The sequence below is a fragment of the Aotus nancymaae genome, unplaced genomic scaffold (genome assembly GCF_030222135.1).
Source record: "Aotus nancymaae isolate 86718 unplaced genomic scaffold, 86718_ANA_hifiasm-v0.15.2.pri h1tg000028l, whole genome shotgun sequence".
Taxonomy (NCBI): Eukaryota; Metazoa; Chordata; class Mammalia; order Primates; family Aotidae; genus Aotus; species Aotus nancymaae.
In genome coordinates this window covers 24491844-24509972 of record NW_026988441.1, presented here as the reverse complement: position 1 = coordinate 24509972, position 18129 = coordinate 24491844, and the positions used below count along the sequence as shown (strand labels likewise).

Genomic DNA, 18129 nt, shown 5'->3' with positions numbered 1-18129 from the left:
GAGATTGAGACCATCCTGGTCAACAAGGTGAAACCCTGTCTCTACTAAAAATACAAAAATTAGCTGGGCATGATGGTGCACGCCTGTAGTCCCAGCTACTTGGGAGGCTGAGGCAGGAGAATTGCTTGAATCCAGGAGGCGGAGGTTGCGGTGAGCCGAGATCGTGCCATTGCACTCCAGCCTGGGTAACAACAGCGAAACTCCGTCTCAAAAAAAAAAAAAAAAAAAAATTGTTTTAAAAAATTTGTTAAGACTTTTTTCAAGGAGAATGTGTGAGGTTTTTTTTCTTTTTTTTGAGACGGCTTCTTGCTCTATCGCCCAGACTGGAGTGCAGTGGTGATCTCAGCTCACTGCAACCTCTGCCTCCCAGGTTTGAGTGATCCTCCTGCCTTAGCCTTCCGAGCAGCTGGGATTATAGGCATGTGGCACCATACCTGGCTAAGTTTTTGTATTTTTAGTAGAGATGGGGTTTCTCCATGTTGGTCAGGCTGGTCTCGAAATCCCAGTCTCAGATGATCTGCCTTCCTCGGCCTCCCAAAGTGCTGGAATTACAGGCATGACACACTGCACCCAGCCAGATTTTCCTCTTTTTAAGGCTGACTAGTATTCCATTGTGTATCTATGTCAAATGTTTTTTTAAAAAATAATCTAAATATATATTTATTATTGGTTGAAAAACTTGTGTTATAGGCGGCTATTTTTATGTTTAGCATGTATTAATGTAATTCAGCATTAAATATTAATAATAGCTAGTTTGTACTGAGAACTAACCCTAACACTATATACATGCTAATGAATTTAATTCTCCCAATAACTTAATACCATAGGTAATATAATTATTCTCATTTTACAGAGGAACAAAAAGAGCCACTGAGAAAAACAACTTGCTGACAATAGCGCAGGCTGGAGTTTAGTGGTTTGATCTTGGCTCATTGCAATCTCCACCTCCTGGGTTTAAATGATTTTCATGCCTCAGCCTCCCGAGTAGCTGCAATTATAGATATGGAACACCATGACTGGCTAATTTTTGTATTTTTAGTTGAAATGGAGTTTTTACATGTTGGCAATCTGGTCAGTGACTTTATGTGAATTTCCCACCTTGTCCTCCCAAAGTGCTGAGATTACAGGCATGAGCCACCATGCTCGGCCTAATATGAATATTTCTTGAATGGAGAAAAAGTTATTCAGATAGTTTCTTGTAGGTTAACATAAAAGAACAATTAGCAAAAAATTTGAAATGGGATAAAATTAATCAAAACCACATCTTTTCAATACGCGGTTGTAATTGCTATGCTTTTTAAAATGGCTAGATTATTAACAAAATGCAAAGACAAGACTTCGGCTTTGCTCAGTTATTAAGTTTTTGAACATTTTGAAATCTGAAATCCTGGCTAAACATTTTAAAAATAATAACTTTTAAGTGGCTTTTTACGGTTTCCAAGGCAATACAAGAAGAATTTTAATAGGCATAAAAATGCATTCTACATACACACATTGCACTTCTCTGATTTGCTTTGACATTGAAAGATTAAAGATTGCAAATCTAGTTTCTCAATTTTTGAGTAAATTAAGAAAAGATTTATTTTTCAGCTAGGCAAATAACTTTATAAAACTAATATATAACAGATGTAGTTAGCCATCAAAAAATAGCATGACTTTGCAGAGTGGCAGTATTGTAGCCAATGAGGTTTATCCACATGCAATTATTTCTAATTGAAAACTTTTCCCAATACCCCTCTATGACAACTTAAAATATAGTCAGCATTGGCAATTTTTGACAGTCTCTACAGAGACTGAATTATTAAAAAATAAAAATAGGGCCGGGCGCGGTGGCTCACGCCTGTAATCCCAGCACTTTGGGAGGCCGAGGCAGGTGGATCACGAGGTCAAGAGATCGAGACCATCCTGGTCAACATGGTGAAACCCCGTCTCTACTAAAAATACAAAAAATTAGCTGGGCATGGTGGCGCAGGCCTGTAATCCCGGCTACTCAGGAGGCTGAGACAGGAGAATTGCTTGAACCCAGGAGGCGGAGGTTGCGGTGAGCCGAGATCGCACCATTGCACTCCAGACAGGGCAACAAGAGCGAAACTCCGTCTCAAAAAAAAAATAAATAAATAAAATAAAAATAAGCGTGACTATATTCAGTAAGTATCTAGCCATGCAAATGACAGTCCAATAAAATGCAGACCCTAATTGGTGCATGTGGAAAGCATTGATGTGCAGTGTGGCACACCTCCACTCAGCAGCTCCTTCTGCCTGTTTACAGAGATACCAATTTCTCTTATGTGACTGAGGGTGAATACTGGGAACTGAGAATGCTGTGTTCAGAGTGATTACTGCAGACTTGGTCAACCCATTATTTTCATATTATAAAGAAATTTTATGAGTCTTACTCTGTCTCAGAAAACCTTTTCATAAAAGATTGTTTATTTCAAGTACTTAATTTGGATTTATTAAAAATGACAGTATTCCAGGTAAGTCAGAAACACTTAAATGTCAACCAAATTTCATAAAACATATTTGAATTAGATAAATTCTCTTAGCCAAGACTTTTATTTTATTACTAAATTTAGAGAGAAAAGGAAAACCAGTACTTTGGTCCAACTAACAGTGTTTGGCACAGAAGTACTACTCAAACAAGTGCTCTTCATCATCATCATTAAAGTGGCAACCGCACAACATGATTTTCTGAAACCAGCTGGACTGTTTTTCACTGATAAAAAGTCGAAAGTACTTTGAAATAATGAAGGAAAGTGATATAAATGGAATACTTATATAAAACAAAAGTAAATACAAGTGGAATACTTATATGACATACTTTTAAAATAAAAAGTAACAGTTGATGTTGTATGACTGTAGATGAAATTATTAGTATGAGGTCATCTTATTTTTACTTCTTTTGACAGAATAACTTCATTCACAGTGTTCTTATTTCAGATAATTTTTTTTCTGCTAGATATTTGCTAGCTTTTAGTCCAACTTTATCTGAGCTCAATAGAAATCAACCAAAAACCACAAACATTTTATTATTGATTCATATTCTTATTTTGCTTAAAATACATTAGCTTTTGATGAGAGATTTATAGTTTCTTTTTTTTTTTCCCCCAGTGTCTTTATTGCTGAGAAGTTGCTGTCCTGCCAGAAAACTGCTATTCTCAGCTCTGTCCACACTGACAAATAGCGAGTAAAGGTAATGTTTGGGTAAGAAGCAAATGTGTCTTCTCTGCATCTTTTTTTCTTTTCATTTTTTGGCTGAAGAAAGGAGAATGCAGATAGAAGATTAAAGAAGATATAATTCCTGAAAGATTATTTAGAAGTCCTCTTAACCAGAAAAAAAACCTCAAAAGATTGTGATAGGAGCAGAAAATATATTATCTTGCTAAGCCTCTAAAATTTCAGTATAAAACCTTTATTGCTTTAACAAATACATTATTCCTTCAGTTTTGATTTTTTTCAGATATGATCCAATTTTCTGGTGAATCAAAACTGAGAGGAGAATAACTTATTTGTTAAGGTAAAAAAAATGTAAGGAATACTCACTACTTAATAACCAACATCTTCTCTACCCCCAGGCCCAGGCAATCATATTTTAAGCTCTGCTTTTATTGATACAGGAGTACAAACTAGGCAGATTGTGAGGATAAGAGAGTCCTCGGCAAAGCTTCTCTTAAACAAGAAGCAGTCCCCAAATGATTTTTTTTCCAACAAAGAGCAGCCTGTAAAATCTAGCTGCAAGCATAGATAAGCAAGCTTGCATGGGTGAATGTCGGCAGCTATGCCAATAGGAAAACATTACCTGGGGCCAAGCATTTTCAACATGCAGGCTCCATATTCCTTTTTTTTTTTTTTTTTTTTTTTTGTCAAACACATGTACAGTAAAGGAACAGGCAACATGGCACTGGCCACGTAAAGAACCCATCTGCATAGTAGAAAATTAAAGTTGGGGGTGGTCAGCTTCTTCATGCACTATCAAATGGCGCACCTGGTCTGACCAATCTTTTAAGCCCTGTGTAAATCAAACACCACCTTCTCAAGTTCATCTATAAAACCCTGCCGGAGAGAGAGGTTTTCTTTTTCTTTTGCCTGTTAAACTTCTGCTTTTACCCTCACTCCTCATGTGTTTTCATCCTTAATTTTCTTGCTGTGAGGCAATGAGCCTTGGATATTACCCCAGATGAATGACACTGCTTCACTGTGGGTGCTTGCCCGGGATTATAAAAAGGATGAATATAAAAGCAGACCCTGACCAGGTGCAATGGCTCACACCTGTAATCCTAGCACTTAGGGAGGCCAAGGTGGGTGGATCTCTTGAGGTCAGGAGTTTGAGACCAGCCTCACCAACATGGTGAAAACCTGCCTCTACTAAAAATACAAAATAGCCAAGCATGGTGGTGCATGCCTGTAATCTCAGCTACTCAGGAGACTGAGGCATGAGAATCACTTGAACTCAGGAGGTGGAGGCTGCAGTAAGCCAAGGTTATGCCACTGCACTCCAGCCTGGGTGACAGAGTAAGACTCTGTCTCAAAAAAAAAAAAAAAAAAAATTCAGGCCCCAACTCTGTCCTTTTATTTTGAGGCTCTCACCCAGCATTTTAAAATCAAATAAAATCAGAAATACCAGGCATCCTATGGCTATCTGAATGCCCTTAGGGTGAGCTGCCATTCTCATGTCTCAGATGACAGGCTTGCTGGGGAGAACATAATGAGTCTCCTATTGCTCTTAGGTTGCTGCATATATTGGCTACTTTTCAAACTGATTTTTATTTATGGAGGACCTAGCCATCATATGGGTCTGGTAGAGGTCCTGAAGTAATTGAGGATTTCTTTCTTGGGCCACTCCCCCGACACCCTGGTTTTATCTGAAGGGTTCTGGACTGACCCCAACCTCTGCTAGACTGGGTGTTGGCAAGAGAATTTCCAAGCTTTCCCTATCACAGTTTTTCTCCTTTTCTATCTGTGAACACCATGTCTTCTATCCTCTCTGTATGTGATGCCACAGAAGTTTTTACAGTTCAGAAAAGCAATCCTGTTAGGCAAGATCAGAAGCTGCCTATAGTAACGGGAAATGTGGCTCAAGGGGTTGCTGGTTTTGTAATTTTTTTAGGAGCAGAGCATCCCACCACGGTCAAAACCACTGTCTTTCCACCTTGGGCCACTTCCAGGGAAAGGAAGGAGACTAAAAGAATGCCTTCCTGTCACTTTTATTTCTAGGTGGGTAACAAACCATCTTTGGCCTGCACTCCTCTTGAGCGCATTCAGAAGCATTAGTACTCCTGTAATCCCACGACTTTGAAAAATTAAAAAATGGCTTATTTTCTTTTGCGCGAGGGCATAACATTCTTATTAGACCTTTGCAAGCATTGCAAAATCAACCCAGCTCTTTGAGCAGTCATATTAAGTAGGCCTATTGGAGTGAATCTCAAATTAGAGAAGCAACTTCTGGGAGAACCTTCTGAGGATCCCCTTCATTCAGGACCCCCTCAAGTTCCCATCCAATTGCAGAATCTTAGTCAAACAAAGGGAGACTTAGGCTGATTTTCTGATGACCCCAGTAGGTATATAGAAGCTTTTCAAAATTTACCTAAGGTGACACCTTACATACAGTAATGTTATGCTTCTCCTAAGCCAAACCCTCACCACAGCTGAAAAACAGGAAGATCTGCAGGCAGCAGAGAATTTTGGAGATGAGCAATACTTATCCTATAGTAGGCCAAAAAGAAAAAAAGAAAATTGTGAGTGGGGAAAAAAAAAAATAGGAGAAACATTATTCCCAATAGGAAAAAAGGCAATACCTCTTGACAATCCTGATCGGAACCCCAATGATGCCACACATAAACACTTTTTTTTTTTTTTGAGGTGGAGTTTTGCTCTTGTTACCCAGGCTGGAGTGCAATGGCACGATCTTGGCTCACCGCAACCTCCGCCTCCTGGGTTCAGGCAATTCTCCTGCCTCAACCTCCTGAGTAGCTGGGACTACAGGCACACGCCACCATGCCCAGCTAATTTTTTGTATTTTTAGTAGAGACGGGGTTTCACCATGTTGACCAGGATGGTCTCAATCTCTTGACCTCGTGATCCACCTGCCTCGGCCTCCCAAAGTGCTGGGATTACAGGCCTGAGCCACCGCACCCGGCGTAAACACTTTTTTAATGTGCATATTGAAGGGCCTGTGAAGAACTGAGACCAAACCTCTTAATTACTCTAAACTGTCCATGATAGACAAGAAACTAGATAAGAATCCTGCAGCCTTTATGAAAAATCTGAGAGAGGCACTAATAAAACACACCTCCTTATCCCCTGATTCAGTTAAGAAACGGCTAATCCTATAACACAAGCTTATTACACTGGCAACTTCTGATGTTAGAAGAAAGCTACAGAAGCAGGCTTAGGAGCAGACAGACCTTGGAGAACCTCCTGAGAATGTCCAACTTAGTCTTTTATAATAAGGACCAGGAGGAGGCTCCCAAAAAAGAAAGAAAGCACAAGAGAAGGACAAAGTCTCTAGTAGCTGCTTTGTATGCTAGTAAAGCCCAGTATCTTCAGGGTGCATCCACTAGTTGCTACCCATGTGGCAAGTTAGGCTCTTTGAAAAGGAGTGCCCAGGCAGCAAGAGGAATCCACCTCAACCCTGTCCAGCCTGTGGCAGTGACCACTGGCCTCCCAAAGTGCTGGCATTACAGGTATGAGCCACTGCACCTGGTAGAATCACTTTGATAAGCATTTTAGAGGGTCTACAAAGAACGAAGACCAAACTTCTTAATTCTAAACTGTCTATGGTAGACCGAAAGCCAGATGAGAATCCTGTAGCCTTTATGGAAAGGCTGAGAGAGGCACTAATAGAGCACACCTCCTTATTTCCTGATTCAGTCAAGAAATAGCTCATTCTAAAGGACAAGTTTATTACACAGTGAAGAAAACTACAGAAGCAAGCTATAGGAACAAATAGCACCCTAAAGAAACCTCCTGAAGGTGGTCACTTTGGTCTTTTATAATAGAAACCAAGAGAAGGTGAGAGAGAGAGAGGGAGAGAGAGCACATAGGAGACTGACAAAGGCACTAGTAGTTTCTTTGCAGGTGTAAAAAGACCAGGATCTGTAAGGTGCATCTGCTAGTTACTATTGATGTAGCAAGCCAGGGTACTTTAAGAAGGAATGCCCAAACAGAAGAAGCCACCTCCACCCTCTCCAGCCTATGGTGGGGACCACTGGAGATCAAACTGCCCTCAGAGGTGAAGGTCACTGGGTTCAAAACCAGTCTCAAAGATGGTCCAGCAGGACTGACTGTCCCAGGGCTCAAACTCTGGTTCCAGCAGCTCAAACTGCCATTAGAGCAGAAGAGAGCCAGGTGATTCTGGAAATTAAAGGAAGGAAAGTAGACCTCTTTCTAAATTCTAGAGCCAGTCTCTTGATTTTCTTATCTCTAATTGAGGTCTCCTCTCCTCCCATAGCATGATCATAAAAAGCATCTCAGGAAAAATTCTAATCCAATATTTTTCTCAACCCTTTAGTTGCAGTTAAGAGCACCTATTGTTTGTGCTTTCAAGCCATTGTCACAATGGCTCTACTAGTCACAAAAGCCTCCAAATTAACCCTAGAAAATAACAAACTGTTTACACCCCACATAATGTGACAAAATTACTGTCTTCTCAGGGGAGCCCTTAGCTAACAGTCGGTAAAGTAAGAAATAAGGCAGAATAAGCAGTAGTTACTCTAAATTATGTCTCTCCCAAGACAAAAGCACTTAATGCACTGAACAAATAACTCTTACAAGAGCACTTAAGTAAGGGAAAGGTAGCTAACATTTACACTAATTCCAAGTGTGCTTTCTTTTTTTTTTTTGAGACGGAGTTTCACTCTTGTTACCCAGGCTGGAATGCAATGGCACGATCTCGGCTCACCGCAACCTCCACCTCCTGGGCTCAGGCAATTCTCCTGCCTCAGCCTCCTGAGTAGCTGGGATTACAGGCACGCACCACCATGCCCAGCTAATTTTTTGTATTTTTAGTAGAGACGGGGGTTTCACCATGTTGACCAGGATGGTCTCGATCTCTTGACCTCGTGATCCACCCGCCTCGGCCTCCCAAAGTGCTGGGATTACAGGCGTGAGCCACCGCACCCGGCCTCCAAGTGTGCTGTCATTTGAAAGACATTCTTTTATCACTAATGAATATCTTATAAAATACCACCAAAAAATTAGAATGTTATTAACCTGTTTTCCTTCCACGAGAATTAGCTGTGATACATTATAGGAAACATCACAAGGAACAAATGAAGTAGCCAAAGGAAATAGGTTAGCTGATCAGGCAGCCAAGTCAGCGGCAAGGAAGCCTCAAGACATCACCACACTTCAAGCTCTTCTAATCTAGGAAGACTCCATAGCAGAAATTAAACCTCAGTATACTCCTGCAGGAATAAGATAGGCCACTTCTTGAGGATATTCTTTCCAGCCCTCAGGGTGGCAACAGTGAGATGATGTCAAATTCCATTTGCCAGCCTCCAGCAAATAGAAAGTCCTTAGAATCCTTCACTAAGCTTTTCTCTTAGAAAAGGATAAAACTTATCAATGTGCTCAGAGATTGTTTTCAAGCAGAATACCTCTACCTTGGTTAAACCTGTAACTTCTCTAGTTCACTTCCAACAGGAATTTACACAACTAGCAGAAGCTCAAGCCCAAGAAATAGGACCTTCTCTATTTAGCCCAGGAAATTTGGTATTAGTACAAACACTCCTCTCCCTCTCTTTCCATAAGCCAAGCTGGGGATAGCTTTACATTAGTTGTTCTTTTAACCCGCTCAGTAGTCAAGTTACAGGTATCAACTTCTGAATACACAACATGCAAGTCAAAGCCTGAAGAGCTAAAAGTACAAGCCCTGACAGTCCAGAGGAACATCCTAAATATCAGTATAAGAAATAGAAAATCTTAAGCTGAAAATCATAAAACATAAGTGTCTAAGTGAGGGCTATTCAAGTTACTCAGCCCCATACCTCACCTGACACTTTTCGTCATTTCTGCCTTTTTTCTCAAAATTCACCACCAAATATTAGAACTTCTAAAAGGAAAATGTTATATCCTGGCAAGTAAAGTTTTAAACTAATGATTTACTATGCCACTTCTATGAGAATTGTTGTACTTAACTCTATTTGTAATAGAGCTATACACTGGCACCCACAATGTGAAATTCTAGTTGTAAAATTCCAATTGCTGTAATATTTTGCTTAATTATTTTAATAACAGGATTAATAATTGCAGGAAAGATTTAGTCAAGGTTGTTTTGCTTACAGCAAAAATAATAGTTACAGACAAGAAGTAAGCCTGAAAGTTTTACTATCATTAAGTTTGAAATGACATTTAAAAATAAAAAAATAAAGTGACATTATTCCAGATCTTAGCAATGGGAAAGGGCAAGATTCATATCTCAAGAAGCGACTTCAGGGACAGAAAGCCAGGTTGTAAGGATAAATTTTAATATGCAGGGCATGCAGAAGGGGCTTGGAGGTGCAGGGTGTACAGGATGACCTTTATCTATATTCATGGGTCATCCATTAGCCTGACCAGCATCACTGAAGACAAAGTCAGGTTGTGGATTAAGTGCTGGGATTATAGGCATGAGCCACCATGCCCACCCCCCACCATGATTTGTAAGTGGCATTGTTGTCTGAGGTGATACCCAAGATTTGTTGTCTCATGGACACAGACAACTAGGACATGTACACACAAAGTGTGAGGTTTAGAGTGGAATTTTAATAGATGAAAAAGAAGAGGTCTCTCTGATGCAGAGACAGAGTCCAGAGAAATAAGTTGCTGCTTTTGAGGTGAAATGCAAAAGGTTTTACAGAAGAAATTGAGGAGTTCCTGTGTGGTTTACATAGAGCATGAAAGATTGGTCAGACCAGGTGTGCCATGTCCATAAGGTGCAAAAAACAGGCTAGGACTAAGGGTGGCATTGGCATAGCATGTGAAGAAGCTGGCTGCCCCACCCCAACCTTATATTATGCAGATGAGTTCTCTACCTGGCTGACACCATATTGCCTGCTTCTTTTTTGTACACATGGTGACCAAAAAAAAAAAAGGGAAGATGGAGCCTCCATGTTGAACATACCGGACTTCCACCTAGTCCTTTTCTGTTGGCACAGCTGCTGGCATTCACCTGTGCAAGCTTCCAGCTTTTTTATTTATGTTTGTAGCTCAGTTGTTCAGGCTCCTCTTTGTTAGAAAAACAGTAATTTTGAGGCTGCTTTCAGTTAAAAGGTAAACTTTGCCAAAAACTACTTTGCCCTCACTATCTACCTAAATAATTTACTTGAGGCTCCTGTATTAATTTCATCTTCAACTTGACCAATGAGCACTTCCTACTTTCCCAGCCTATTCTTGTCAAAATATTCTGAGAAGTTGATCCCCAATGCTTGAGAAGACTGATTTGAGTAATAACTCTAGTCCCATCACAATCATCTCTGTATGATTTACCCTTTCTCAGTTGCAATTTTCCTGTCTTGATAAATTGGCTCTGTCTAGGCAATGGGCAAGTGAACCCACTTGTTAATTACACCTTCCCTGATCTAACTCCCTCCACCAGCTTTCCCAAGCACTCTTTTACCTCTTCTTGGTCTGTTTTCTGAAATAAAAACTTATCTTCAGAGTTGTCTCCAATAGGAGAGAAACATCAGATTACTAAAACTTTAGGAACAAAGATTACACACTGGTTTAAGAGTGTGCCCTCTCTTGTGTGGCATATATACACAATGGAATACTATGCAGGTATTAAAAAGAATGAGTTAATGTCCTTTGCAGGAACGTGGATGAAGCTGGAAGCCATCATTCTCAGCGAACTATTACAGGAACAGAAAACCAAACACTGCATGTTCTCAATTGTAAGTGGAAGTTGAACAATGAGAACACATGGACATAGGGAGAAAACATAACACACAAGGGCCTGTCAGAGGGTGGGAGGCATGGGGAGGGAGAGCATTAGGACAAATATCTAATACATGCAGGGCTTATAACCTAGATGATGGGTTGATAGGTGCAGCAAACCACCATGGCACATGTAAACCTATGTAACACACCTGCACGTGTTTGTTGATACCTGCACATGTATCCCAGAACTTAAAGAAAAAAAAAAGTACTTTTTCTTCAAGATGGTGTGCATAAAAAGGCAGAAAGCAATTTCTGTAGGAAAAAAAAAAATTTGCCCCTAATGAACACATAAAGAAATGAGACTAAAATAGAAAAGCTTTTCATTTACATGTTCCTCTTCACAATTAATTTATTTGAATCATATAGGGATCCATTTTGACTTTTGAAAAGGTAAAGTGGCTCCTCTACCATCTTATGGGGGAAGAGGTTAAGCTGAAAGTTTCAATTCTCTATCACATGGTTGGTTTTCCTAGTAACCAAGCCCCATCCTGAGGTTGTCCAGAAGCCCCAGCCAGCAGTCATCTCATTAGCATAAAAAAAAACTTCTCATTTTAGACATTCCAAAAATTTTAGGGAATGCATAGAAAGTAACTGAGACAGACTATAATCACTTTCTCATGCTGAAAGGAGCGTCCATGCATGGCTCAGCTTTGGCTCTCCCTGGGGTTACCCTCCTTCCAATTAGAACCCAACCTCAATAACCCTGTGCACATCCATCCTTTATAGCTGTAACATGTCCTGGCACTCGGCATTCTCTGAAGTGAACTTAGTGTTTGTTGTTTATTTCTTGTATTTGCTCTTGGAAGCTGTGTCCAGTTCACCACTGTTTTCCCAGTATCAAGCGCAGTGCTTGGCTCATGGCAGTTGCTCAATGAGAAGTTGGTTAATCAATGAAAAATAACACTGTCTGCAAAAGAAAAGCAGAGTGGACTGGGTCACAGCACAACTCCACTCAGCCACTCCCTATCTGGGTGATCTTGGACAAGTCCCTGAATTTTTTTTTTTTTTTTGTAAGACTGAGTCTTACAGCTCACCGTAACCTCTGCCTCCTGAATTCAAGGAATTCTGTCTCAGCCTCCCAAGTAGCTGGGACTATAGGTGTGCTCTGCCATACCCAGCTAATTTTTGTATTTTTCATAGAGATGGGGTGAATTTTTTTCCCTTCAGTCACTTTGTCTCTGACATGGGGAATACTTTAAAGTTACTTGACAGGGTTTTTGCTAATGAGGATTTAATAAAAAATATATAAAAAGCTTCTAAACTTAGGCTGGCAGAGTGTGCTGCACACATTTGAGATGTTTGCCTTATGCAGTTGTTGAATTTTTTTTTCACTCATTAAGATCTTGAATCTTTGTTCACCTCATTGTATATAAGTGAAATACATTTTGAATTATGTCAGGTATTTCATGGTAAAATTATTTAAAATATTAATAGTTAGGCAGGGCATGGTTGCTCACATCACACCTGTAGTCCCAGCACTTTGGAAAACCAAGGTAGGTGGGTCTTATGAGCTCAGGCGTTTGAGGCCAGCTTGGAAAATGTGCTGAAACCCCATTTCTACAAAAAAAAAAAATCATCTAGGCATGGTGGCATGTACCTGTAGTCTCAGGTAACTAAGAGGCTGAGGTGGGAGAATTGCCTGAGCCCCAAAAGTGGAGGCTGCTATGAACCATGATCAAGCCACTGCACTTCAGCCTGGTAATGGAGTGAGACCGTGTCTCAAAGAATACATATAAATAGTTGATATTTATTTATTGATTATTATTATTTTTAGTTGGAGTCTGCTCTGTTGCCCAGGCTGGAGTGCAGTGGCTCCATCTCAGCTCATTGCATCCTCTACCTCCCAGGTTCAAGCAATTTTTCTCCTGAGTACCTGGGACTACAGGTGTGCACCACCATATCCAGCTAATTTTTATATTTTTAGTAGATGCAGGGTTTCACTATGTTGGCCAGGATGGTCTCGATCTCCTGAACTCATGATTGGCCCGCCTCAGCCTCTCAAAGTGTCAGGATTACAGGCATGAGCCACCATGCCCAGCAATAGTTGATATTTATGTAGGATTCCTGTATGCTACATAACTCTTGTAGCACAGAATTATTTTTTAGATAATGTACATTATCTGCCTTTTTCAGTGATAATTTTTTGTATTTTGTGTCTAGTTCAAAAAGAGTTTTCATTATCTGGGCAAATAGATATATTCTCACTTTCAGCTAATAACCTAAGCCACATAGTTTTAAAATATTTTCTTTTTCTTTCTTTTTTTTTGAGACAGAGTCTTGCTCTGTCGCCAGGTGCCAGGCTGGAGTGCAGTGGTGCGATCTTGGCTCACTGCAACCTCCGCCTCCCAGGTCTAAGCAATTCTCCTGCCTCAGCCTCCCGGGTAGCTGAGACTACAGGCGCACGCCACCATGCCCAACTAATTGTTTTTTGTATTTTTAGTAGAGACGGGGTTTCACCATGTTGGCCAGGATGGAATATTTTCTTTAATTGTCTGGAGCAGTTGATATAATAATTTTTTTTTTTTTTTTTTTTTTTTTGAGAAGGAGTCTCTGTTGCCCAAGCTGGAGTGTAGTGGCACAATCTTGGCTCACTGCCACCTCTGCCTCCCAGGTTCAAGCGATTCTCCTGCCTCAGCTCCCCAGTGGCTGGGACTGCAGATGCACACTACCACAAGCCGCTAATTTTTGTATTTTTAGTAGAGACGGGGTTTCAGCATATTGGCCAGGATGGTCTCAATTTCTTGACCTCATGATTTGTCTGCCTTGGCCTTCCAAAGTGCTGGGATTATAGGTGTGAGGCACTGCACCCAGCCAATATTCCTCTTATATTTTCTCAGTAAACATAAGCATCTGGCCACTATATAATTAACTAACTTTGATAATACATTTCAAATGCTTCTATTAGAAGATATTCTATTATTTTCAATGCATCATTTTTTATACAGTCTATAAATACATAGATAAGGAATAGGTAGACAGATGTTATATACATATTTGTGTAGATAAATGTAGATGCAAATACATACCTCTTTAGACAATGTAGCTTTCAAAATCAGAATGATCACATTTAGCCTTTGTATGTAATCAAAAAGAGCAACAGATTTTACATCTTTACATTTACATTTTTAAAATATACATATATGTGCATAATAAATTGTTTAAATAAAATTCTGCATTTTATTTTATATGAACTTCTGTACCTATTCTGATACTTGAGATTAACTTTAAATTGTCTTTTTCTGAGTTTGCCCAGTTTTTATTTCAACTAATACTACATTATGGGAACACCTTGGAGGCTTTCTATATTTATATGTTCTGCATCAGTATCTAAAACCTGGAAATTATCTTTTTGAATTTCTTATGGAAATAGGATATTCTTCACTAAGGATATTACTATACTGTACTTTAATGTCCTGAGGCTTTAAATTAAACTGTCATGTTATCTATATAGTATTTAGTTATTTTAATTTGCTTTCAATTTTAATATTTGCTTATTAATTTACTTCTCTTGACATGCAAAACATTTCCTTGGATCCTATTAATGAACCTAAATGCTGTTTTGTTTTGTTTTTTTTTTTCTGTTTTTGAGATGGAGTCTTGCACTGTTGTCCAGGCTGCAGTGCAGATTGCAGGCTCTATCTCCCTGGTTCAAGTGATTCTCCCACCTCAGCCTCTGAGTAGCTGAGGTTACAGGCAGCTGCCACTATGCCCAGCTAATTTTTGTACTTTTGAAAAGATGGGTTTCACCATGTTGGCCAGGATGGTCTCAAACTCCAGACCTCAAATGATCCCCCCGCTTTGGCCTCCCAAAGTGCTGGACTATTGGCGTGAGCTACCATATCCAGCCTGTTTTTTGTATTTTGATATAAAAAATTAAACCATAGTCTGGGTATAATGGCTTATACCTGTAATCCCAACACTTTGGGAGGCTGAGGTCGGAGAATTATTTGAGCCAAAGAGTTTGAGACCAGCCTGGTCTACATAGTGGGACCTCGTCTCTACAAATAATAATAATAACAAATTAGCTGAACATGGTAGCACATGCCTGTTCTCCCAGCTGTTCAGAGGGCTAAGGTGATAGAATTTCTTAAGCCCAGATGTTTGAGGCTGCAGTTGGCTGTGATTATGTCACTGCACTCCAGCTAGAGAAACAGAGAGTCTCTCTCAAAAAAAGAAAACTACAGAAATATACTATAAAATATTTGTTTAGTATTTATAGCAGCAAAATTTGCAATTGCAAAAATATGGAACCAGCCTAAATGCCCATCAATCATAGAGTGAGTAAAGAAAATGTGATATTTTACTATACACACACATACACACATCATGGAATATTCAACATTAAAAGAATAAAATAATGGCATTTGCAGCAATTTAGATGATGTTGGAGACCATTATTTAAATGAAGTAACTCAGGAATAAAAAAATCAAACAGTATATGTTCTCACATAGAAATGGGAGCTAAGCTATGAGGATGTAAACACTTAAGAATTATATAATAGACTCTGGGGACACGGGGAAGGGTCGGAAGGGTATGAGGGTTAAAAGACTGAACATTGAGTAGAGTATACTCTGCTTGTGTCCTGGGTGCACCAAAATCTCAGAAATCACCACTAAAGAACTTACCAATGTGACCAAACACTACCCATACCCCAAAAACGATTAGAAGAATAATAATAATAGAAAACATACACACCCACACAAAAAAAACCCACACATAAGTTTATATGCTTTGGCATTTTTTAAGAAACAGCTCTGTCATCCAGGATGAAATACAATGGCTTGATCACAGTTCACTGCAGTCTCGACCTCCTGGGCTGAGCCAATCCTCCTACCTCAGCCTCCTGAATGGTATTACAGGTGCAGGCCACCATGCTCAGCTAATTTTTGTATTTTTTATAGCTGTGGTTACTAGCCATCTTGCCCAGGGTAGTCTCGAATTTCTGGGCTTAAACAGTCTCTGTGTCCTGGCCTCCCAATATACTGGGATTACAAGTGTGAACTGCCGTACCTGACCAGAATCTTACTTTTATATGATGTATAAAAAACTAAATATATTTAGATCTGTTAATGGAAAATTTGAAAAAAAATGTTTTGTTAACAATATAAAATGATTTGTATCCTTAAATACTGATATAAAACAGTTAAAAATTACATCCTAGGAATTTCACTATAAATTAGGTTTAAGGTTAATGTAATATATATAAAATTACTAGATGGAAGAAAAACAGCTCTTCATAGAAAGTGTAAACAAAAGCAAAATATGCTTTTGATGAAACAATGAACATTTTGTCTAGTTTGAAATTAAAGTTTGCTTCAAATTGAAAAAATAAAATAGAATGTAAATTCAAATAAAATATATAAAGTTAAAACAAGTATAGGAGATAACCTATGTATTGAAAATGAGAGTGGTCAAAAGTGACAGATATGATGTATTTATATATAAAATTTTATTTAAAATTAAATTTAGTATTAATACACTAATAAATAAGTAAAAATGGTTTTCTCTTGAACAAAAATATATGTATTATTAAAATGAACCAGTAAAACCTGGCGCAGTGTCTCATGCTGTAATCCCAGCACTTTGGGAGGCCAAGGTGGGCAGATCACTTAAGGTCAGAAGTTCGAGATGAGATTGGCCAACATGGTGAAACCCCATCTCTACTAAAAATACAGAAATTAGCTGGGCATGGTGGCACATGCCTGTAATACCAGCTACTCGGGAGGCTGAGGCAGGAGAATTGTTTGAACTCAGGAGTCAAAGGTTGCAGTGAGCCAAGATTGTGCCACTGCACTCCAGCCTGGGCAACAGAGTGAAACTCCATCTGAAAAAAAAAAAGACAAAATATTTTTGTTCAACTTTTGAATAAATTTAAAAAGGGGGAAAAATTGAAATGTTTCTCATCCTCTTTCTCAGGTTTTTTGATTGAAAAATGGAATCTTCTGCATCAAAGAGGTTTTATTTTTTAAAATCTTAATTATCACTTTGGCTAAATAAAAGACTACTGTGTTATGGTGACCTGTGATTCTATTTTGGTCAGGTATTGTAACCTTTTGACATATTTGACAGGCTTCTCAAAATGAAATTTCAGTTTAAAAAATGTCTTTAATGCTATAGAGGGCCAATACAGCATCCAAAAGTGTGAGAAGCAAGATTATTTGATATGTTAAATTACATGGGAAGCATTGTCAAATTAAAAAATGATGTTAGACCTTCAACTTATATTCTAATAAATATGCTATTAATATTTATTCAAAAATCATATAAAATGTCAAAATCTACTATATCTGAGTATATACTATCAGTCATAATGATTATTATGATAAATTGTAGGCCACGGATATAATCAATTTTTCATAATTAAGTCATTTTCATGGTTAATGATTTAATTTTTTTTTTTTTATTTTTATTTTTTTTGTAGACAGAGTTTTGCTCTTGTCACCCAGGCTGGAGTGCAATGTCGCAATCTTGGCTCACTGCAACCTCTGTCTCATGGTTTCAAGCAGTTCTCCTGCTTCAGTCTCCAGAGTAGCTGAGATTACAGGCATGCACCACCATGCCCAGCTAATTTTTGTCTTATTAGCATTGACGAAGTTTTACCATGTTGGCCAGGCTAGTCTTCAACTTCTGACCTCAGGTGATCCACCCACCTCAGCCTCCCAAAGTGCTAGGATTACAGGTGTGAGACACTGCGCCTGGCTGGTCAATGGTTTAATTCTAATGTAGTTTCTAAAAACTTCAAAAGCTTAAAAAAATCCTAGAGGAATGTGTCTATAAGGAGGTTCATAAAAAAATAAGGGCCCAGACAAGTTTAATACAGGTTTTTGATAATTTAAGGATCAAACCATTTGGACTGAGTAAAAATTGTGAGTATTTTAATGAAGATAGTGACTTTTATAAAACTGCTAACCAAGGCAAAACAAAAATTAATTGAACTTCAGGAAAATACTGCAACATTTCTATGTTAAATAAGCCAGTAATGAATTTTTAAAGATATGTCATTTGAATAACCTCTGTGATCCAGCTCAAATTACCTATGATAACCCCTTACTGTTATGCACCTAAATTGGAGAAACAAACCTGATATTTAAGATGACAAATTTAATGTTAAGTGTAAACTCATGGAGAAACCAGAAAGCCAGCAGCCATTGGTTCATTTCTGAGTTCTTAAAGCTTCCATTATTTAAAATGCCACATTTCATTACTAATCA

At 38.8% G+C, this 18129-nt stretch overlaps 1 non-coding gene and 1 pseudogene across 1 annotated transcript; both read left to right on the top strand.

The window, feature by feature from the left end:
- Window positions 1-1653: 1653 nt before the first annotated feature.
- Window positions 1654-1793, top strand: LOC135276908 (U4 spliceosomal RNA). The gene has a single exon (XR_010344457.1). It is a non-coding gene; the product is annotated as a U4 spliceosomal RNA (small nuclear RNA).
- A 2785-nt stretch (window positions 1794-4578) lies between these two features.
- Window positions 4579-18129, top strand: part of LOC105726276 (zinc finger protein 85-like) — a 53715-nt pseudogene continuing 40164 nt past the window's right edge.